Consider the following 25,000-nt stretch of genomic DNA (forward strand, 5'->3'; position numbering starts at 1 on the left):
GTGTTATTTCCAGGGAGACAGGTTACACAGCACAGAGAGTTTGTGCAAAAAGTTAGTCTCATATACTAACATGCATTAAAAAACAGATGCAAACTGTCATTAAAAGTCAGTACTACCTTAATTAGTATATAAATTATTATTTTTAGCATAAGTGCCAAGGCTGGAGGGTCAGTCTCTTGATATAAAGTACTCTGGTGATCTGAGAAAATTTGCATTGACAATGCCTGTCAATAAAGAGGTCTTTTGATCCATAAAGCTGAGAAATCCAGCAAGTCTTAACACATTGCGTTATAATAATAAAGAATATTACTATAAACTTAAATGTACACATAAACAGGAGAGTACAGAAATATATTCAAAAATTGCCTTCAATCTCTTCTCACTTTTCTGCCACAAGTTTTACTCAAATTCAAGCACTGCCTGCTGCTGAGCTTGATGTAGTAAATAGAGCTGCAAGGTTTCACACAGGATTGCCATGTTACTGAAAGCACACTAGAACAGAGCTAGGCAAGCACAAATCAGTGTTGCAGGGCTGTGACTCCTTCATAAACAGAAGCCAAACTGTGTCAGTTTTCAAATAAGAGAAAAGACTTGCTAAAAGCTTCAAGATGTTGAGAAGAATGTGCCCTACAATGCCAACTAACTGCAATAAACCTAGTTCAGTAACTAGACTGTGGGCTTCTTTGTGTCTCATACTCTGAATGCAGTAAAAAGACCTCTGTGCCTCCTGCGACAGGGGAGGGAGTCTGAAGAGGACTGAAAACTGACAGCTCTGAAAAATAATAAAGCAACAAGTACAGGCAGACATGGTGATTCTCAGGAAGGACTGATATGAAAGAGCCAGAGCTGCTAAACTCATTAGCATAGGTAAATCTGTTAAAAATGAAACTTTCAGCAGACGATTTGGTTTCAACCCAAAACAGGCCAAAACTGACAATGCAATGTGAAAACATTTACCTTAGGAAAGTCAAAACACTGTTCTTAAATTCTGTCATTTATGTTTTAGTATGCTTTATTACAATATAGCCTAACCATGTGAAATAATCAGATGTAAACCAGGCATTTCAACTCCATCAAAACATTTGCATACCCACCCCTGCAAACTTCAGAAAATATATTTTATGTTCGAAATCATCTCAATCAAATTAAAAAGTTTTCAAGACAAAGCATATTCTTAAGTGCTTGTTTTTATGAGACTGTGGACGGTGATGTGTCCCCACAAAAGGAAAGAATGACTTTGAGGAATAAAAACAAGCAGTGTTAAGGGCTGGATGGCTCAGGTGGAGGGTGGGGCATGAGGAGTAGCTCTGAAGGAGCCTGGTCCATCCAACACCCTCAGCCTGCAGCTGAGCTCCCCAAAATAACAAAGGAATCACTCACTTCTAGATCTTGTGCTTCGGGTTTCGCTCAGCTGGGGAACCTCCTCTGACCCTTGCTGTCAGCACGAGGATCATTCCCCACCACTCCCCGTGGGGCTCTGCTGTGGGTTCCCCTCTGCAAACCACGCACCCAGAGCTGCTCCTGGGACAGTTTTTGCCACATACGACCAAGATCAGAACAATTCTTCTCCTTAGCTAGTGCACAGGAGCCGGCTCCAGCTGTGAGAATTTTCAACACCTTATATTACACACCCAGTGTGTAAATTGTGGCCTGCCTGGCCCACTCCCACATCCCTCTCCCCTTCTTCTGTCTGTACCCTTCCAGAAAATTTCGGGTTTTTAACTGGAAATCAGAAAGCTGTTTTAGTTTTGTTTCTATATTTTTTAGAAATGCAAAAGCTGACTGAAAACACTCTTAGGGTAAATTTTTGGGGAAAAAAATAAAAAGGAAAAGAGAGAAGACAACCTGTGCAACAAATGCGTGTCCCATTAGCAGCAAACAGCAATTTTTAAAAAAATTATTAGCTCTTACATTCTTTCATTGGTACTTTCTCTTTTTAAAATTTCTTCACCATATACATCAGGTGTATAAAAAAACAGACCTTGCCAACTTTTCATGAACTTATGCAAAGGATATGGGTGAAAAAAATCTATTCAGTGAAAAAATATAAATATTAGAATGTGCATTTCATATACATTTATTTCTACTGCATATTTTATTAGGATATTTCAATTATTTCTAAATACCAAACCAATTAGTCCCTACCCCAAAGAGAGACTTGATCACAGTTTTTGTTTTAAAATCATGTTTGAGTTCTAATATTTAAGCCAACCCAAGTCTGGAAGCAATAGCGCTTGTGGAAAATGTGTATATGCTTTCTTTAGCTAAAGCCACAGCACAGTTTTTCCTTTTTCCATCATTATTAGTATAAAAGATTAGTACAAACAAAACAAAAAAAAAAAAAAAAAAAGAAAGAAATTTCACTCCTACTTTCGTATTTCTTTAGATCTTAACCTGACATTAATGAGCAAATACACACTAGGATGATGATCACACTGTAGGATAAAATGGCTCATATACTGTGTTGATAAGTTAAGATGAAAGAAATCCAGAACAAAGACACAACAGTATTGCAGAGATATGTTTAGATTCCAAAATATTTGTATCAGTCAAAGATAGAAACACCCAAGACAAAAAAAAAAAACCCAACTGATAAATAGAAACATCCACTTTTTCCCCACTTGACTGTATAATAAAGATCCTGTTTATTTTAAAGTGTTGCTCCATCACTTTGCCTGGCTGCCACATACAATACACAGATGCAGTATATACATATTTTCCATCTGATCTCTGATGCCTTTGCTCCCACTGAATATCAGTGCCAACCCTACAGAAGCATTTGAGGATAGGATTTACATTACAGGAGACAAAGGAGATGCTCAGATGGGAACAGTACTGGCATTGAAATCCTGACCCTGGTGATCTAAGACTGCAGTTAAGACCCTTATGAGTAACATCTCTGACGCAATTCTTCCCAAATCTGAGAACAAAACATTACAGTTTGCACTGGGCTGGACTATCGTAGAGAAGTTTACAGGAACCATGACTTTGGCAAAATCCAAAAATGCTACCTGAAAGGCATTTTACATGTTCCCAACCATCCTTACTTTAATTACACTGTGATGGCACTTTTCTTCATGTATATTCTGCTGGGTAGCACCCTCATTTCAGTAGGAGTCATATCCCAACAGCTTTTCCTCTTATTTTTTTTCTGCCAGATGAAGTTTTTTTCCTCTTCCCAGACCAATTGGCTTATTTACCTAAGACATCATGACACTTTATTCCATCACAACATGGCACGGTTCCCCCGAAGTGAGGTTGCTCATTAGATGTATCATTCTGAAACGTGAATATTAATGCCCAGAAGAGATGAACCATAAGCATCACAGATGGACAAGGAGGGATTAGACAGAAATTGGTAACAGGATTGATAACAATTCACAAGCACATCAGGCACGATGACACATTGCCTTGATCGACAGGAACTACTATTCCCAAATTGTGCTTCCGCAAGCCCCTGCAATTCCCTCACCAATCCAGATTCATAATAAACATTTTAAGACTGGTATTTTTGCTAATGGCATCAACCTGATGCCAAGCACAAGTCAATAGGAAAACCACTTGCAAGGAATGGAAAAGCTGAAGGAAGTGCAGAAGGCACAGTGGATGAATGCTGCAGCAGTCAACCACGTACACTTAAGAGAAGAGAAGATTGTAATCCAAAAGAGAATTTAACAACAATAAAACATGATGTGCTGTATTTAAGGAATGAATGCAGAACTTCACTAAACAGTTAATAATAAATGCTGGGTGACCAGGTATTTTATATATATATAATCTTATGTTTAACATTTTAATTGCAGGTAGAAACTGCAACTGTTTAAAAGTGCTGCCCAACAACCCCAGTAGGAGACAGGCATTGTAGGTAAAGGCACATTCAGGGAAAAATTAAAACACCTCACACATGGATACTTTTTGTCTCAATGAGTGAAAAAGTCATTTACCTAGTACAGTAAACAAATGTGAAATATATCAACCCCATTGACTCTCCTTCTCTTCTCCAGTTAATCTTTTTTTGTCAAAACCAACTGCCTAATGATATTATCTCGTGATTTTACAGCTACTTGTTTTGGTGGTGGGCAAAGGACACAAGTGATTACTCTTCATCATTCATAAAAAAATTTGAATTGAAAATAATTTAAGAGATGCCTCTTAGAGTTTCTTCTGCTAAAGATAGGTACACATGGTACTTCACTGAAATAATCAAGCTAGATCTACATTAGGAAAAGTTAGTACAGATAGAGCACAAGGTTAACACAGCTTTATTCCCTTCACTACACAAGATAAACCAGGTACTTCTGCGTAATATATTCTGTGCCTGGCAAACTTCTGTAAAACTAGGCTGAGTAATTTTTGCTCTGAAGGATGCACACTGAAATTATTTTACAAAAAACAAGACCCCAAAGTCTTCCTCCTTATTGATGAATGCTAGTTTTATCAATTTACTTGTTAACACAGCACAAGAATTTACATCTTCATTCATTTAGTTTGAATTGTTGGTATGTATTTTCAGGAGATGCACATCTCTGCCATCCCATTCTAAAGCCAGGCCTGGCTCCAGCATGGCAGTCGAGGCACACAGACCTAAGAACAACCTCCTGAACCAGGTTCTGGACATTCCAGCTCCTTCCTGTTAACTTGAATTCCATAAGTACTCTTAGACGGGTGAATTGTGTCATGAAAATGGGAGCCTCTCCATTTGGCTTCTTTTTTTTTTTAAAGCTATGTAATTCTTGCCCTGCTTCTAACTGCTTCATATTAAATATTCACTAGAAATACATGGGAATTTGCATATACTTCATAGTAACTATTCCTTTTGTTCTAAAGACAAAATGACTATTTACTTGGCTATTTTTTTTTTCCAAATGAGAAATTGCAACCTAACTTGGGCACAGTGGCTACAATCCTTCTCCTCATGAATTTTCTACTGCATAACACTCCTTACTGTGCCTCTTCCCTAACAGGATCTGACTTGGACAGTCAAGCTCTCAAGGACAGTTTTCTTTCAAGGAAAAGGATTCAACAGAAATTTCAGCTGGAGCTACAAGAAAACCATCAAATGGTAAAGCAGAAGAGCCATAAAATTCATCTTGGAAGGATCTTCTCCCCATGTCTCTATACAGACAATTTGAGAGAAAGGAAGGTGAAGAATGAAAGCTTTCAAGAACAACCCATCCAAGATAGATGATAAAATCTGCATGCTACCCTGAGGAAATGGGGTACAAAGTTCAGTCCTATGTTTGTATTTCTAAAGAGCGTAAAATATCAAATATCCCTCTTGAAGAATAATTCTCTCTCTAGTCTCTTACACATTGTTGTGTAACTATACAATAAATATTATCCTGCTCACATGCTTCTGTTTACTTAGTATACATTACATTTGATGCTATCTGGCAGCATAAGTTTTAGTTCTGTCATTTTAAAATATTAATAGTTGTCAATCAAAATAGAAAGTGCATAATAAAAATGTTCTAGAAACTAATAACCCTATATTTCTACACCATCAGCTTGGAGCTAAGCATTGCTAAAAATGAGATTAATTATATGTTTGCAGAAGCCCAATACAATCAGACAGTCCTCTAAACAACATCCTCCTAGAAATGAACACAGACTAGATGCATAATCGTATATATGTGTGTATATATTAGGCAATACATGCAGCACTAAATTAACAGCATTATTTTCATTTGGACCAGTCTTAAAAACCCTCACAATTTGCCCAGTGACAGTGTTAGGTGGAGAATGAGAGAAAATGGCATGGTCAATACCAAAGTAATTTATGGAGATTTTCTGCAAATATTTGGAAGCCTGGAAGCACCAAGGAGAAACACACAGGACAGGTCCCTGAAGTTATGACCAACATATCATGGTAAACTGTTCCATTTAAGATAGAGGGTCAGGAAAATATCCTTTGAATTATGCCTGTCAAACTTTAGTGGGAACTTCACTGATTGGGACATTTAAACCTGCCCTGGACAAAGTATCAGCAAGTACCCTGTAGGGAACAATCCTGTAATGTCAAGAAGATGGACTAGATGTACAACAGGACTTTTGCTGCTCCATTTTTTATTACTCTAATCCATCACCCTTGCTGAGGTGAAGTTTTATGCAGACCTTTAAAATTATGACCATTTGAAAATTATGTCTGTGTCTGTATAATATATACATCCATATGGATGTAAGGTCTGGCTTTTAAAAACTCTGAGTAGAAAACCATATTTTGCTCCTAATTTGCCCATGCTATAGCTGTAACTATGCAATAATCTGGCAAATACAGATAGAAATCTCCAATTATGGTCATGGGAACACACAATTTACAGGCATGATTGTGACATGTGAATTTCCATCTTAGGCATGAAGAAATTTAAATATGTGTGCTGTGAACAAGACAGTAGTACTGGTCTGTGATATGGTTATGCCACAAAACCAGGATTAGGCTCTGAGCTTTGCCCCAAAATAGAAAATCAGAAATCCCACAAGGCAGACAAATTGATGTTGAGGCTTACAAAAGAAGCTAAGGAGAAGTCCCACAAGGAGCTCCAAACAAGATTATTTTTATCAAGAATTCTCAAGGAAAAAGTGAAATATTTTGTTTGACTTCCTTCTGCCCAAGCCACTGTGGTCCTTCTGATATATCTTTGTACCCTATTTTACAGAAAAGCTGGAACTCCCCATCACTCTTCTTAAAACCTGAAGTCCACTGAGGGTTTTGTACTGAAAACATATTAACATTTAAGAGTTACTCAAGGCAATGGCTGCAGAAAACACCTCTGTTCCCAGGCACAGGGTGGCAGAACCCTCTAATGGATAAGCAAGGTGTGTTATAGGAGAGGTTAAAGGCTTCACTTTGCCCACACATGTTTATTGTCATTTGTGTGATTCCAGAGTAGAAATCCTCTTACTGACTAAGGCACTAAGCAGTCACCCCTGTATGAGTGCCATCATCTCCATACTTCAGTAGGGGAGAAAAACAGTAAGAGAATATGGAGGAGGAAAGGCATTTTCCTTTTAATCTTTTAGACTGCAATAGCCATAATTGGCTTTTCTATATAGTTGGACTCTAGTTTGTCACAGTATTACAGTGAGAAACAGCAGCCTGCACTCATTTTTATACACAAATCTTAATGACTTCAATTGCTGCTAAGGATTCAGAATGGTGGCAGGATATGGCCATTCACAGTAAAGACCCTAAAGCCTTCATAATTACTGAGTATACAGAATATTTATTATACAGACTGCACTAGGCCTCTTCTGTGGGCTGCCCTGGGCCTGTTCTCTGAGCCACATCAAGCAAGAAGTTTAAATGAAACTGCTCCCAAGTTTCTGAAATGGTTTAATAAAACATATACTGACTGTAATATTCAGTTTATAGTAGAAAACTATTGCCCCTTGGTTTGAAAAATGACCTCTAGTTGGCAATTTTACTCTCAGCTTCATAGATTATAGTCCGCTGTTGGTCATTTTCTCAATCCACAGGGCAATACTTTTCCATAACAAGCTCAAACTGCAATCAGTATTTGTAGGCTGTTACACAAGTTGAGTATAATATGTCTCAACGCATTCTATTATGTGACTAAACAAAAGAAATAACAACCTGGTGACACAGACATATGGAGAAAAGCAGAGCTATTCTTCTAGTACTGAGATAGCAGAAAAACATATTTCTTTGTATTGTGCTAATTTGTATTAAATTTCATGTCTTCAATACACAATAATCTCTAATTTGGTTTTTTCATTAATAGTGTTTTGGTTTGTGTTGTCTTATGTCTTTTCTTATTTTAATGTAAAATGACAAAAACTAAATTCTATTAGTATCAGATTTTAGAAATGACAAATAGTGACAGATAACCTAGCATTGTAAAATCACGTGAAAATGCATTCACATAGATATGTAAAAGATCGTTTGCTCTTGGGCTCACAAAGCACACATTCACAATCTTATGGGTTTGATACTAGGAAGTTCCAATACACTGCAGTAGACAAGATGCAGTCATTGTTTCAGCACCAGCATTTAGATACAACTGAAATACCACATTTTGGGAAAACAGCTCCCACATTAGATAACCAAAGAGATAAATTGCATTGAAAAGTCTCTGACCAGGAACTGAGGGAGATCTGGTGTCTGTTCCAAGCCATGCCCTGGACAGCTCTGGCAGTGACTGCTGTTTAGAAAATCACCCACCTTCCCAAAGCACAGGTACTGGGAGCTGCAGAGCTGATACAACTTACCTGGCTGGAGTGTGGTGAGATCTAATTCTTTAATCAATGGGTGACCAATGCTCTTGTAGACCCTTTGCTGCAAATACAAAATATTCAAAATTACAAGTCTAATATACATTACAATCTGTAAATAAAACTCTGTGGTTAAAATGTGATACCCACCCACACTCAGACACAAACTTCCTAACATGAGGCCAGAGCACTCGGGCAAAGAGGACATTTTGCCACCCTTCCTCTGGAAATTATGAGTTTCCTATCCACTAAAAAAAAAAAATCACCAGATTAAAGGAGATCTGTGCTGGAGCAGAAGGGAGAATCTTGGCTAGGATAAGATCCATACGACAGAAAAGTTCATTGTAGATCTCTATGGGTGGCTTCTTCATAAGAATCTACATCAATGTATTTTGGGACAGATGACTTTTTTTTTTTCTTTATTTCCCACTATGTTCCTATATTGTTGCTCAATCACAGCTTCACCAGCATTCTCTAGCTGGAATTTGTCTGGATTCATTTAAACATATAGAAACTGCATGCAGAAGCTTTAATATATTTGAGCTAAGAATGTATTTGAACAATTACCAGAAGATGATGACTCTTTATCTTACAAGTCTTCAAGGAATTTAGATGTTTAACTCATTAATAGTGTTTGCTGCATTCGATTTTATGTTTTTATGATTTTAGAAGAAAGGTTTTCTAATACAGAGAAAAAACAGGCTTTTTTTCTTTCCCCAACATTTTTCATTTTAGGGTAATAAAAGTGACACATATGTGCCATAATGTAATGGATTAATTAAGGAATATGATGTTTATCCTAGGTCCTGAGTTGTACATCTTCATAACTCACTCATAAAAATTAATGTATTATACCACGCTCCAGAATGATATATCTTTTTTTACCATACCTGTTGAGAATAAATTGTTCTAAATTGGATTATGTTGATTTCCAGTGAAAAATGTAAAAATTACATTGTTTTTTTAAGAATTTATACTGCTGTGTATAAGAAAGCATAATCTTCTCACTGTGCTTTTGAACTGTCATGTTACTTCCACTGTTACAAAATCATAATTGCTGCTGCCACACCTAAAATCAAATGCAGTGCATATTGTATTTCTTCATACACTGCATTTCCTATCTTAATCACAAAACCATATACAGTATGTTTTCGGCCAATTCTTTCATTACTGACGGCTTCTGTATGTAAGTAACACACAATTATGCATGCAAGGACTCATAAAATCCTCATTTCTAAAATCAACAGATGAAAAATCCCTAAATAATAATGTACAGATGTTTCATATTCAAATGAGCTGTTGGCATGTAATGCTGCCAATCATGCCAATGCACGCAACAAAATTGGTGAATTTCAAGGTACTCGGCATTTACAACATATTTTTAATTTTTTTTAATCAAAAGACCATTTTAGGAAGATGGAAATGACAATTGTTCAATAAATATATAATGATATATTTCTGATGTTCTCTCGAAATGTCCATGAGTGGTCAACTACCCTATATTTTTCCACACCAATTCCTACTCCTTTTGCCTCAAGAAAGTTGATTTTTCGGTCCTTAAACTGCACTGCCTCACTAAAAGTAAATTATCTGCACGTTATCTGCAGAGTAATCCTCTTCTTGAATACAAGACAGAACATCAGGGTTTCTAATCCTTCACAGATAGAGTAATTCACATCCACTGTACGTTTTACTGTAAAGACAGAGTAATACAATATGTTTGATAAATCATGTATGTGTCTGTGTACAAAGAAAAAGGTTTATCTCCTCTCCTACAAGATGCATCCGTATTAAAGCACACACACATTCCCCATACTGGCACTGCAACAATCTTTAGAAGTTCCATAATAGAGACATCTAAGTTTAAAAAATGAAGCAGCTCACAGGTCAAACAAGTTCCTGATGAGAAGTGCTTAACCAGAAGTATTATTCCACTGATTGTAAGTTTTCATCCATACATCAAACCCTAGAGTCTATTGATTAAATAAAACTGATTTCTTTTTTTTTTTTAGTTCAAAGCAAAAGAGAATTAAATCATCCCAATTGTTTTCCCTTTGTTTGGAGCTATCACAGTTTGCACACTGGCCATGCATCCTGCTTATAATTACAGCATCCTTAAGGAGACTTATTCTACAATGACTGATCACAGGTTTCTTGCCTTTTGCTCTAAATCTTCTGCTCCTGGTCATAATCAATGGCACTTGATGGCCCAATATTCTGATCCAATGTGGCAAGCGATATGATCCAAGATCTGCTTAGAATCAATAAATTCATTTGCTTTGGGAAATTTGGGATCAGGACGACTTTAAGTATATGTAAATACAAGAATTTACAGCAATTATGCTGGCACATCTTTCCTTTCTCATACCTCTTTTCCACTGCATAATTAGCTGCGTCATGCCTTAATTTTGCTTGCAATCCTACATAAAGAATCCAGGCCAGACAGCCCTTGCAAAGCCTTACCAAAGTCAAGGTCTGCTGGCTGAGAGAACAGAGGGTCTCTTTCAGCAGAACACATCAAAACACTGCAAATCTTTGTATTGCTGAGCCCCACATGCCATTGTCTGGGCTCTGAAGATGCCATCGAATGCCAACATAGCATGAGCATGTAACAGACTGCTTTAAAGGGCACCAACAGGTGCACACAAAAACCTTCTTGGAGCTGAGTTTGCCTTTCTTTTTCCCATGCACAAAAATATCCAAGTTTGGTTAATAGTTCCCTTGGGCTCCTGTGTCTCCAAGTCAGCCTCCAGCCTGGTTCCAGTGTAGCTGTGCAGTGCAAAGATGCTCTGACACTCAGCTCACAACACAGCCAGGAATCCCTGCCTAGAGGATGTGGTTTCCATTCTGGAAGGTGATCAGTGCTAGGCTGAAAGGGAGATCCAAGTTCACTTCTGTGTCTCACCCCACACTCAGAGATGAAAGGACACACACTAATCTCAATTCTGCTACTGTACATACACATTGTTTAGTAAATTGTATAAAGTATCCTGAATATTTTTCTAAAGATCAGGAACTCTAATGTACTTTGAATCTTCATTAAATTAGCATGGCAGAATGGGGTACATGTACATCTAGCAATAAATTTTTTTTTTTAATTATTCCCTGTTACCTATTTCACTGCAATGGAGTTGCAAAACTGCAGAATGATGACTAATGATATCTGTACTAGTTTAGAAGGCTGCATGTTGGGCACATCTTTCAGCCCTTTAGTCTTTTTCCACTGGAAATCAGTAGTTCAGCACCAGTAGAGCAGAGATGAGGACCTTGTTTCTGCTAAGCAGCACTAATTTCTGCCCATAGTGACATTCAGAGGAGGATGAATCGAGTTACAGGGGTAAGAAAACTGTTTGCTTATGATGTGGCTGTCACCAGTGAAGATGAGTTTGTAACACCCTCCTAGCATCAAAACGACACACAAAAGATACATTAAAAAATAAACCCAACAGATAGACTTGCAAAATATATCAATGCAGTTCTTCAAACTGAAAAAGCACAAGTCAGAAGATCAAGAACTCACAGTTAGGATTTTCCTATTAGATAAAGAACATAAGGATTCTCCTGAAGTCTTTGATTGATATATGATCTTTTCTTTCTTTTCAGGCAGAACAGCTGTCCAGTGAACTAGAAGAAATAGCCCTGAAGACAGCTTTGTGTCTGATATGACTTTGAGAGGGAAAATTATTCCAATGATAAATGCTTTACATGGAACATCTAATAAAATAAAATAAAAATGTCATCCATAAAAGAATTTTTCTTTCTATTTGAGTAAGCAATCCCTATTATCATCTGTGGGGCAGGGGTGTTGCTGTGTCTGAGACCAAAGAGAAAAGGTATTTCCCTCAAAATTGAATTTGGAATGAACTTAACCAAAAAGAGGCAATAGAGAAGAGAAGGGCAAATGGGAAGATACAGAGGGAAGATGAGAGTTTCCTGAACATTGTGAGGATGCAGTGACCTGGGATGTATTATAACTTCCTTCATTCTTCTCAGTAAGGAAATCTTCAAGGTGAAACATGGGTGCTCTGCTGGCTGATATCTGCCACAGTGACTGCATGCAGAAAGAGCTTGACTATGCTCAAAAAACCCCAAAGCAATAACAATGAACACAAACCTCCTCAGCAGAAGAAGGTACAAATTTGTGTAAATTTATTCAACCTAATGGAATTATGTAAATTACACAAATGGAGAACTACAGCCACTGTGAGAATTGATTGAAGCTATGTCCAGATGAGAGGAGAGATGCCTTTGAATGGAGCCTTTCTGGAGCTTGCTCTAGAGCTGTGTTTTGGCAGCATGGTGAGGGACTAAGAAAAGAGCCTTAGAGAATGAATAGCCACAATGCTCAGATGAAATTTTACATCTTTGTCATTTTCAAACACGTATCATTGTGACACTCCAGTGGATGGATGAGCACTGATGGGTGCTGTCACACATAGACAGCAAAAGGAAGAGTAATCACAGCTGTATTTTCCTTGAGAAACCAAATCCAAGGTAACACCAGCCACAGCCAGCAGTATGTCCATGGTTCAGCCCTCCAGAGCCTTGAGGAGTGTGTCACATAGACTCTGTGCTCCATAAATTTGGGCAAGACTAAACAAAGCCTGTGCACACCTGCTACAGGACAGAACAGCTCGTGGCTTAGTAACACCTCAGAGAAGAGCATGAGAAACCTTCCCCCCATCCTCTTTGTCCTTCAACATGATGGAGCTGTCCTTAGCAGCACTCTTCCAACTTTCACTCTTCTCCAAACCAAGCCCTTCTTTCTCTGCCAAAAGCTTCCTGTATAGGCCCCTGAGTGTATTTATTCCAGAGCTAATTACAATTAAATTACTATTTTAGCACTGAGAAACTAGAGACGGGTACCTGTTCTCATGTACCTTTGCACAGCTAGAAATCATTTCTTTCCCTTCCCTTGGATAACTCAAATGCCTTTCCTCCCCTATCCCAAACATTCTCTTTTATCCCTGTCTCTGGAGTCCCCTCCTCCCTCCATGTAAGGTGCCATTGATGCTGCTCCTGTGTGTGCTCCCAGGAGCTGGTGACATCCTCCTGCTCCTCCACCACCTCACCTGCCCCCTCCCATTACTGAGTGCCAGCCCCTGCTCTCACACAGATTTTAGATCCACACTTTGCAGAAATCCTGCTCCATGGGATTCCAACAACAGAAGAACAGAAGATAAGAACATAAAAGCACCCTCAATGTGGTGTCCCATCAGGTAGCCAGCTAAATCTGACAGACACTCTCTTTTCTGACCCATAAGCAGGAAAGGGCTGAGCATTTAGACAACAGCAGTTCAGAAAACAACTCTGTATGGTCTATAATTAGCCAGCAACACCTAACAAATAGCATTTGCCTAATTTTTTACTTGTGAGGCAATCAAATACCATTTTGAAAAAATAAAATAACTTCCACACATACACATTGCATATATATTTTTATTTCCCCTCACTCTCCCTCACTTTTAGTTTGCAGTGACAATCAGCAATTATTTTACAGAGAAAGACTCTAACATGCTTATGGGATGCCTTTAGTAATAAGATAATTATTTGTAACTCTATAAAGAATTATAATTTTTAATTTAAAAAGAAATCAAATAAAAACAGCTTTCATCTTCGCTACCATGTGAAGAAAACATTCTCTGCCTACAACTCAAATTATCATTCTCTCCTTTGTGCAAAATGAATTGACCCAGAAAACTAAAAGGGTAAGAACCCATATTTGCTGGGCTTATTCAGCAGCCAAAAGTTCATGAAAAACACTGTTGTGTATCACATAGCAACCACTTGATGCCTATTGTTAAAATACAGTAGTTATTCAAAAAGTAAAATCTTGCATTCTCAAATAAGAAGCCAGGCTGCAATGTGTGTTTACTGTTTTGGGGAAATAGTCATCTTGCCATTTTCTCTGTTTCCATAGTCTTGGCATATTTGGTCAGCTATGAAATGTGCAGTTACCCACAGGAAAGAAAAGGAACACAAGAATTTTCCTCTACTGTTGAGCTCACAGGACAATGTCCATTCAAAGCAACACTTGGGATCTCTATTAAGAGCCTTAAGATGTGCTCTATTTTTATCCAGCCACTCTTGCAGTAAAAAATGTAATGTTCCAGGGAAAGGGCATGAGGGAGAAAGGGAGAGGAGCTTCTGCTTTAGACTGTTAGAGTTACAGACTTTCACCTGTTCTTAAAACAAGCTGCTCCTGGAAAGTCCTGAACATGTGCACCGGTGTCCACGCTGCTACTGCACATTTGCACCTCCTCCCAGCACTGCTACCCAGCACTACAGCTGGGCAGAGGTATAAGCTTCACATCTCCCTCTCCCTTTTATCCAGTTCTTTTGTAGTAGAATATGCTTTAAAAAGTGAAATAAATGTCAAATTTGTACAGAAGGAAAGTCAGATCTAGAGTCAGAAACAAGATTAACAGTTTCTGATAAATGGAGCTTGTATTACACTAAAATATTTGAAAAGCAGTGGCAGATCACTTGAGCTACTCTAACTTTGCCAGATTTCCACAAGAGCTGAGAGTCAGCCCTCAGTTTGTCACAACTGCATCAGACTGTCTATTTAAATTATCAAAGCAAAAGCAGAAGGGTTCTGCTGAAACAACTGCTGGAGAAGATGAAGGAAAGAATAAGAAAGATATAAACTTCCTTATAGGTTTTCTTATGTGCTGTTACACAAAGAGTGCAACTTAGAACTTCAAGATAATGACACTTTTAATACCAGAAGGTAATGGCAGACTTGCTTAGCATAACTTTGAGATATTTCATCAAGCCTGTGTGCAAACAGGTGTGCCACATTTTTGCTAGTGGTAAGATGCTTGTGGAGATTATCTCCTTCTCTAGGAGCATGTTTAAACTCCTTTTGAGCAGTTAAAATAAGACAGTGGGAGAAAGCAGATTAAAAGGAAGAAAAAGTATGAACAAAGACTTCTGCCAAGAACCTCACTTTGAGCCCAGCTGTATCCAGGTATGTGTGTGCTGTTTCTACAGTTTCTGAAAAGATAAACAAGGGGTAGGCAGCAAAACCCACATGAATGCATGAAGCTGCAGAGGAAAAAGTGCAAGAATGAATTAGGTATCCAAGAACAAGGAGATGGGCTTTAGGATTTGAGAGAAGGATCTGGCTGTTACAAATACAAGATGAAAAGCATGGATGGATGAAAATTCAGCTCACCTGCTGCAAGTGTTTCTGCCTGCTGAAAAATAAAACTCTTTACTGGACATCAGCACAGATGCAAAAAACAACATCTCAGCTGGCTTACAAAGCAGAAGTATCTATACAATTATTTCCATCAAACACAGATCAGGGTATGCTTCCAGGCAATGGTTACACAGGAGTTGGTTTGGTCACTGGTCAGTGATCTGGCCAGGACAGGATGTGGTAATGAAACATGGTTGTGGTAATGAAACATGGTGGAAGAGCTGTAAATACAATACTTCTCTCATGTAGCTTCTCAGTAACATAGAGCATAACTTCACCAAACAAAAACCAAGCTATTACATCCACTGCACAACCAAAAATTAAGAAATCTTTCCCCCAAAACAATGAAAGTTATATACTGAAGAAGAATGAAGAACTTGTCTAGCACAACTCAAATTCTCCTCTGAAAATGTATGCTACTCTCAGAAGCAGATTCCCAGCACAGGGACTGGTAATTTATGATCCACCAAAATACTCTGTTGAACAAAAAAGTAATACCTACACTGTGCCTATGCAAATCACTAAGAATAAGTGACTCCAAGGACCAGTAAGAACAAAGCCCAAAACTCCTATCAAACATTATCTGAGGTTTGAAAAAGTCAAGACAAAGTGTAATTTTTTTTAAACGGGGATAAATTGGGATTTCTGTAACAATTGACTCATTTTGCCTGCTTTTATATAAGGAGCTCAAAGAGCACTCCAAGTGTTAATTAAATTACAAAGCATTTTTGAGACAGGTAAATGGTATTATGTCCACTGGGGAACAGAGAGAACATTTATGTTTCATTACTAAAGTCACACAGTAATCCAGTGGCTAGTAATATAACCCAAGAACTTCCAGTTGCCACTTCTACTCATTGACTTGATGGCTTCACAAGAGAAAATTAGCCTTAAAAGCCAAAAATACTCTTCCTTTTGTGCTTTTCTACCTTTCAAGACTAGGCCAAGATTCTTTAATTTCATTTTATTCTTCTTCCTCTGCTTACTGGGAGGCCTTTCTTTCAGAGTCACACAAAAGAAGCCACTTCCTAACCTACCCAAGTGTGTTAAGGATCACAGTACAGCACCACGGGCAGGAGCTCAAACAAGGGCAGTGAACTGTAATGGGGCTCTTTAACAGCTTGTGCAGCTGCATCAGGGTCCTCTTCTCCCTCCTCTAACCAGTCCTACTCCAGAGGTGTCCCATCAGAATAAAGAGGGACAGATGTGCAGATGAAATAATCCTTGGCTGGCCAACTCACTGACTTCACCAATGAAAGAGACATAAAACAACCCTGAGGAACCTGGTGCCCCCAGCACTTCATACAGGAATCTCTCACTGAACAGAATATTTTAAAAAAAAATACCAACCAGACCCTGAAAATGCTTTAGAGCATGGAGAAGTCTATTCTACAGTCTACTACATCTGTTTTGAGTTGCATGTGGAAAAATGAGGGAGAAACCTTTCACTGACCACCCTATTCTTAGCCCAAAACAGAAAGCCACCATTTTTCATTTCAGCTTGGCTCTGACTGGTAAAACTGCAGGATGCAGGAGTAATAAAGCAGTAAGGTACAATGCAATCTGCACAATACACAGTCAAACCTAAGGTATCTCTAATTCAAGACTGGTACAGCTCAGTTAGAGCTTTAAATAATTATATCTCCATTAGTAAACTAATTTTGGACAGTAAAAGGCTTTTCTATTTTGTACATAACTATTTATTACTAAAAGCAGGGAAGCATCTTTTGGAACTTTCTTTATGCCTTTTGAATACAATGCTAAACCAAGATTTCAGGCTTTATTTTCCCCTTCATTTCTTGTTATGTCATGAAGAATCAGCTACGTGGAAGAGATGAGAATGCCTTTGATTTAAATGACCAAGACTTAAGATTGTCTTTACCGTGGCAGAAAATAAAGCTGCTGCATATATTTCCAGTGGCAGTATTATTGTTACATGGGATGACAATCATAATCTTTCTTTCTTTTCCTAAAAATATGTCTAAAAAAACACACAGTTTATATACTGCATTCAAAATATTTTTCTTCGTTTACATTGATTGCATATTTCAAATCATGTTACAGCTGTATCGCTTAGCTTAAATCAAATAAGGAATCCACATAAATGCATACACACACGTTGCCTGTTTTTAGACATTCCCAGTATTGACAAGATTAAAATATTTTTCTCATTCATTATTTATTGTGATGTGATGAAACAGTAAGACTATGTATTTAACAAACATCACAAAGTAGAGTTAAAATGTGGACATGCAGTTTCATTTCGATTTTGCTGCGACAGTGTTAAGTATGTGACTCCCTGACTGCAATAATGACATCTTGGGGTGATGAAGATTTAAGATGCTTTGCAAGGATGCAGTGTTATCCCAACTCTTCAGCCATGCTGACTATTGAACAGATGAACCCAAGCCTGCAAAGTCCTGCTGCAGAGGACTGGAGGAATCAGTGCTCGGTGCAGGAGCAGCACCAAACCCCTCCAGGCTCCCAGCAGTGCCTAACTGGGCTGACTGAAGGCAGTCACTCACACACACTACTCCAGCACTTCCACAACCACCAGCGTGTTTTGTTACCAAAAAATGTGTTCTCTGAACCATTTCTCTGCCCCTTGGGTGAACTGGCAGTACCTGACAGCTGGAGCCTGGGGTCAAGCAATGCCATATCTGGGTGAAACTCAGGTATGGGGCAGACACGCGTGGCTTTGGCTCCTGGGTGTATTTACCTTGGGTTGAAAACTACAGGCACAATCCCAGTTTCTAGCTCACAGTTGGGCACCATTCTGCACATTGCTACTGGCAGAAAAAAAGCAAGGAAGTGCCAAAGAGCAAGCACCACAGCAAAGCAACTGTAACCAAAACTGGTTCTGCTGGGCAGAGGAGCAGAGAGCTTGCCTTCTGCAGAATGTGGCAGTATCTGGGTTAGAATGCAGAAAAAGACACATTTTAGCCCAAATACTTGTTCTTGCATACTGCAATCTAAATATACCCTCTATGATAAATACAGCAGAATAATCAGAAGATACCGAGTGCTTAAAATGCACCCTTAACAAAGCAAAACAATGTAATGCATATCTTTCTTTACGTGTCAAACAATTTGCCTAACAAATCATAATAATGCAGAATGATATAAAATTCACCCATCAAGCCCAAATGCATGCACGAAGATTACCATGGCAAAGAATTGTGAATTTCATTAAATATGTTAAAGGCAAAAAAAAAAATTCCTCTTTGAAAAATAGTAATCCTGTCTTTCAACAAAAATATTATAGGAAGCTATGAATTTGGTAGATCTGAATAGGATGTTGGTACATGTTTTACTAAGGTAATATAATGGCACACTATTATTAGATCACATTAATCATTACTGTGCCAAAGGCACTGACAGCACCACTGAAAAGGATTGAAAGGGCTGGTAATGGATATAAATTACCCATTGTGTGATAAAAGGATTTTTACTAAGAAGGTAAGAATAAAACAGCAAATTTCTAATATAACTGTTGTGTAAAAACCAAAATAAAAGTAATCCAGTCAGTAATATCCACAAAATCAGAAAGTAAGCACTTTTGAAACAAGATAAAGTCACAATAAAAACTGTATACAATGTAAAATTAATTTCGTGCTGCATAATATTACTATCAATTTAAATAGTTTACATGATGACCTCTATGGTCAAGAGAAAGGTAAGCTTTGTTAATTAGAATTGAGTAGGAGCTTCTGCATGCGTATTTTAAGTTTGTGGGCTTGGAATTTTTTCCTTTTTTTCCTTTTTTTTTTATTTTTAACACATAATGGCTTCATAACACCCCTCTGAAATTCAAGACATGTTGAGAGTTTTCTGTTTTGTGCATTAACATCACAACAAACAGCACATCCCTCAGATGGTTTTATTTGGATTCCAAATGCTATTACAAAACGAACCACGTCTTTGCTGAGCTATTTAACCATTTGATTGAAACCATTTGTATCACTAATTGTCCAGTCCTGTGCTCCTCCTTTACTCTGGCAAGTATTTCCTGATATTAGTGGGGATCAGTGGAGTGAATTGGTCAAACTACATCCTTATTTACAGCATTAAAAAATGCACATATCTTCTCCGAAGCTGATGGAATTATTCTAGAATCAAGTCACTGTAATTCTTTTCAAGTCAATTGTCTAGAATAAAATCCAGTAGCTCACATTCAATTAGTAAGTTTTAAAAATTGTGAGCCATACTTTTAAATGATATAAATTCATAAGTACAGACATCAATCCTGAAAACACTTACGTCTCTACTTAACTTTACTCACGTGAGTAATTCCATTAGCATCAGTAATTCAATACCTGCTTATGCATTTGCAGTACTGAAGCTTTAATATGCCTGGATATCCTCTCACATCAGCTATAAATCAGCACAATTCCTCTGAATCACAGAGTTTCTACTAATTCATAAGATATAAAAAGGAATGGACAACCCAGTATAACAATTAAAATAAAGAAATAACATAAGAATTTGATTTGGGAGCAGAAGCTATCAGAAATTTTGATTTAAGGATCAATTAATGCATGTGGAATGTGGAATTAATTATTGGTTATTTCCTAGGAAGCTAGACTTTTATTTCAAACTGAGGGCCAAATAACCCAGTTTTGATTTCACACCTATTTCCACACCAAGCTGATTTCTCAGACTTTACAGGAGCTTTTCTTCTGCTGCACTGGAATAGCTCAGAGGAAAATCACATATACAATGTAGTACACCCCTCCACCCACTGATTTTCATGGGTGTTCTTCTCATGCTAATACACAACAGAATATGGTTCTTAATAATATGCATGAGATGTTCTATTGAACTTACGGGAGGAAAAAAAAACCAAAAAATGATAAAATTAATTTAATCAGGAGTGTCATGGGTTTTTTTTAAATCAGCAGTCTGATGATAAAGTAATAAATGATGATTCATCCCCAACACAATTATTACATATCAACTGCATAAAGATGAATGCTCGTGATTTTACCAAGCAGAATTTTGTCTTGAAAAAATAATTTATTTGTAGCTCACTACAACCTGAAAGAACTACAATAAAAAGTTTTGCAAGACATAGATGTAATATTTTTGAAGACATAAAAAAAATGCAAGAATAGATTTAAAAATCTAATTTAGGTAGCCCATTTTACTTTTATTTTTTAATATGGAAGAACAAAGCTAGACTCAGATCTATAAGCAGAAGAAAACGTTACAAGAACAATATAAGTATTCTTACCAGTTATTCTTAAGCCAACGAATCTGTTCCCTGGATGAGGAAATTCTTAAAAGACACAGGATAGGTACTGAAGGTCACAACTGGAAAAATAAAACCTGTGAGAAATTTAATATGTCAAAACTCAGTGCTTGAATCAGACATTTACATTAAAATATTACAATGCTACCTCAAGCAGGCAATCTACAGGACAGCAGAGAGCATTAAGAATTATAATATTAATGGGATTAACACATTTTATTTTTTAGTTTTTATAATGTACATGTTTGGTGGTCATTTCATATTTGGAAATGAAAACTTCTTTCAGTTCTGGATTGTTTGGAGAGGGAAAACCTCCTCTCAAGATAATGATGAGGAACAGAATGAAATTCTTCTGATCCTTTCCCCTAGACAGTACAGCAAAAGAGGACAAAACAGGATAAAACAAAAGTTGCATAGCATACTCCAGAAACCCAGTTATTCTCTTTGACATTGATATTCTAATCTTTCAAACTGAGTAAAAAGAGAACAGCTACTAATTGTATTTTTACTTTTTTTTAATTCCATTTTATAACAGAAATAAGTCCTTTGTAGATGATCTCATCTAATAAACCCTACTTAAAACAGATAAGAGCCAGCAGTAAAAGCCAAGCAGAATACTTCCAAGATATTTGTCAGTAGTGAATTTAGGGCCATTACATTAGTAAGCAAAATAGAGACAAAAACAAAGGGCGTTCTTAGAGCAAAATAAAGTTCACTCCACTGAAGCTATAATCTGAAGAATTTATGACTGAGAATTCTAACTATGTTTATTCCTATGAATGTCTAACAAATAAAATTAAAGGTCACTTCCAAATAATACACTTTGTACATCAACATCAACCAAACTCTTTCATAGAGCAGGCTCTGAAACCACAGCTCAAGCACCACAGCCTCAGGGCTCCACCTTAGCAGCACTGATTGCCCAGAGAAGCACTGGCTGCTCTGAGAGCTACCACGGCAGGCTGTGCTGGTCAGTGTGGACAACATTGCAGCCTTCATTTCTGGGGGAAATAATTCAGCAGCTTGGTCATGGGACTGCATTTGGTTTAAATCGATCAGCACCGACAGGACCAGACTGCTGCTCAAGGCTGTTTGTTGGCTTGAAGGGCAGACAACAATTCTGAGGGCTCCTCTTGATGATGAAAATATAGGAAATATATTGTATGAAGTAATTCTGAGAACAGAAGTTCACTACTAAGCAGCAGAGCCCTCCCTTAGTGCAGTACTGATACAACACTTCTCTTGTATCCTCTAAGGTCTCTGCAGTCTCCACCTTGTCAGGATTGCATCCAGTGCAAAGTGCTCCTGCAGTTTCCCCTCTGTCCACACCACCTCCTCTTTGCCCTGTGGTTCCCACCACGCCAGCCATGGGCTACTCATTGCCACTGTGATGGTTCACTGTAAGGCTTCCCAAATCCTGCTGCTTCCCCCTTCACTTGCAGCCTGAGCCAGGCTTTGCCACGTGTTTCAAAGCCTTTTCCAAGTGATAATTCTGCCATACAACTTTTTCTGACAGAGGAGAATTACTCCAATTCAAGCTTCAAGCCCCTTCTTTAAAACTCACATTTCCACAGCAAACCACCAACTATCCTGCAGTAATCACCTGGTTTGCCATTCCCATTGTTCCTCATACCTAGGAAGACATTCTTCCCTGCTCTCTCCTCATGCCCAGTTTTCTTTTACCTGCCAGTTATCTCTAAATAACAGCAAAGTCTGTCCTCTCATGAGACTTTCCTATTGAGCTGAATGCTGGTGAGCAGGTACAAGGCATTACTCCAACCCAGCACCCCATATCAGTGGGCAAACCCAGCTACATGAGAAGAAAACCACTGCAAAAGTGAAGAGAAGCACGTACAATGCTGACTGGAGAGAAAAGAAATCATTTTGTAACTGGGTAAAAGAAACCTTTGTCGTCAGATTTGGTCTTGCTAAACATGAAATTGTATCTAGGTAGGATTCAGATCCCATTTATGAAGGCCCATAACACTTTAGAATTTAAATAAGGGAATTTCAGTTACTATATTTGAACACATAGGAACAGCAAATTCCTGGACTGCTGCAGATAAACATAGGTCCCATCCAACATTTTCAGTTGCTCACTACCTAAAAACAGTGACAGCTTGTTTGTCTCGAATTTCTGCTCTTGTTGATGTCTTAAATTCTTGAAGATATACCTTTCTAGTGCTTACTTGCAGCTCATTCAACGTAAAAGCCAACAAACAAAAACAAAGATAATAAACTGTTAGGTTTCTAAAAGATGTTATCTCACTAAACAGGTTCTTAGTACTCCTACACCAACATCACAGAGCACATTTTTGCTATGCTATTACAAGGCTACTTGTGTTTAAAAAAAATTCAGCTTTTACATACACGCTCATGACTTGCAAAATTCTAGGAATGATTCTCAAGGGGCTTTCACTAAGATGCTTTATAAATTCTGATGACAGACAGAACACAGTAAGGCTTCATCTCTTAAAGTCCTGTACTGATTTGTTTGGAGGCTTCATGTCATTGATCAGCATGTCAATGTCTCTTGCAATCTGCTTTCCAGTTCATGACTGAGAGTGAACCCCTCAGGTTTAAAACCTTAAATGATTTAAGGTCTGTGATACATAACCTCATGAACAAATTGGGAAAATCTGTAGCTTTACACATTAAACTGTAGCAGAAATGATTTAAAGCCTTATAAAAAGGTATTTTACTTACCTGTGCTAATATTATTCTAACGCATTTGACACTGACTATGTAAAGCAGATATTTTAAAGGTACAGGCAGCAAGCTGCTTGGAAACAAATTAAGACAGTTCCACTTAGGTCAAATTGGGCCAGTTTACCAGTGTCTAATACACTCCCTGGCATTAAAAAACGGCACCATGAATCCTTACAGACCAATTTATTACAGTAAGCTTCCCACAGCAGCACTGCTGTGGCAGCTGCACTTGGCTCAGTGAGTGATCCAGCACACTTCCAGTGAAGAAAAAGACCCTAAAAATCTTCAGAAACAGTATGACAAAAATAAATAGTGGTGAGACATAACTAGGGTATGACAGCACAATTTCTGTTCATTCTTAAAACATGCTTTTGTAGCTCATTCCTTGAAACGAATTAGAGACATGAAAGGAAGAAAGTAATCTCATCCCACTGATGAGCAGGGGCAGAAGGATTTCTGCAGGTTACAGATGGAAATCTAACACACAGCAAGGGAAAACAGAAGCTTGAGCATGGACTTGTTCTGCACAACAGGACTTTCCCCCAAATGCTGAGACTAAAAGGCTTCATTGTGTGGCTCTTAGCAGCACATCCCATTCCTGTTCAACTCGATGTTAAACCCCTGCTAATCTCAAGGAGACAAGGCTCAGGCCCTCTGCAAACTGCATACCCTTTCTGATGGAATGAGGTGTCATGTTTAAATAATTATTCCCTATCAGCTACTTTGTGAGGGCCTCTTGAATTGCCATGGCATAGCTGCTCTCACCCTGGGCACATCAGAGATGCGGGGACAGAGATAGGCAGGGAAAGAGGCTCAATGACAGCAGAAAGCCAGCCCAGGAGCTGTGCAGGACACCCTGCCCAGGCCTCCACGTGAGCACTGCACTCATCATAAATGCAGGATGGGACCAGCGGGGCCTGAAGGGTCCAGTTAGTGTCACTGGGAGTTACATGCATAAGTGAAGAGAGATAAACAGTCCCTAAAGCAGGATGCTGGAATAAATCTCAGTATTTTTCCACTGTTCCCGAAAAACATGAGAGCTGACACCACTTTTTTCAGGCTGGGGCATGGTGTCCACCCGTGCCACCACAGCCTCCCCAGCCGTGTACCAGTCCCCATTTACAGACCTTCCTCCTTGTGTGTGTGTGTGCCCTGCCCATGCCCTCAGAAGTTTCCAATACATAAAGCTGTCTGCCTACAAAATATTTTAAAACTCTGATCTAACCAAGACAGGATTTGTCCACATCTCCTGCAAATCTGTGGTGTTTGATCTAACATCCTTTCAGGGAAGATCCTTTACATTGCCAAGATCACGCAACAAACTACTGCTCTCATTTTTCCCTCCTGATATAAGCAAGCAAGAGACAGCAAAGAGAACAGGACAGGAATGCACATCCTTTTTAACTCCTGGGGAGCTGAGGCATTTGCAAAAGTTCTTTATCAGAGGCACAACTCTCTTCAGCTCCTTAGGTTTTTTCCTACTTGTTTGTGCTTCAGACACCCCAGTTTGCATTTATTTTGTGCAGCTTTTACCTTCCTGTGTTTTTTGGCACTAACACGACCTTAACTTGTCCTTATTAGGACTATCACAGCATAGGATA

The 25,000-nt window shown here is 38.3% G+C and overlaps 1 protein-coding gene across 2 annotated transcripts in view; it reads right to left on the reverse strand.

Annotated features, from left to right (window-relative positions):
* The window catches only part of ZNF536 (zinc finger protein 536), a 344,241-nt gene that overhangs the window by 268,861 nt on the left and 50,380 nt on the right, over positions 1-25,000 (reverse strand). For both annotated transcript variants that reach the window (XM_039696586.1, XM_039696577.1), the window contains exons 2-3: positions 20,673-20,767; positions 8,230-8,296 (exon numbers count right to left, since the gene is read on the reverse strand). The gene's annotated coding sequence lies outside the window, so the exon portion shown is untranslated. The remainder of the gene's footprint in view (positions 1-8,229; positions 8,297-20,672; positions 20,768-25,000) is intronic.

Source organism: Passer montanus, unplaced genomic scaffold, assembly GCF_014805655.1.
Source record: "Passer montanus isolate IOZ18808 unplaced genomic scaffold, ASM1480565v1 scaffold113, whole genome shotgun sequence".
Lineage (NCBI taxonomy): Eukaryota > Metazoa > Chordata > Aves > Passeriformes > Passeridae > Passer > Passer montanus.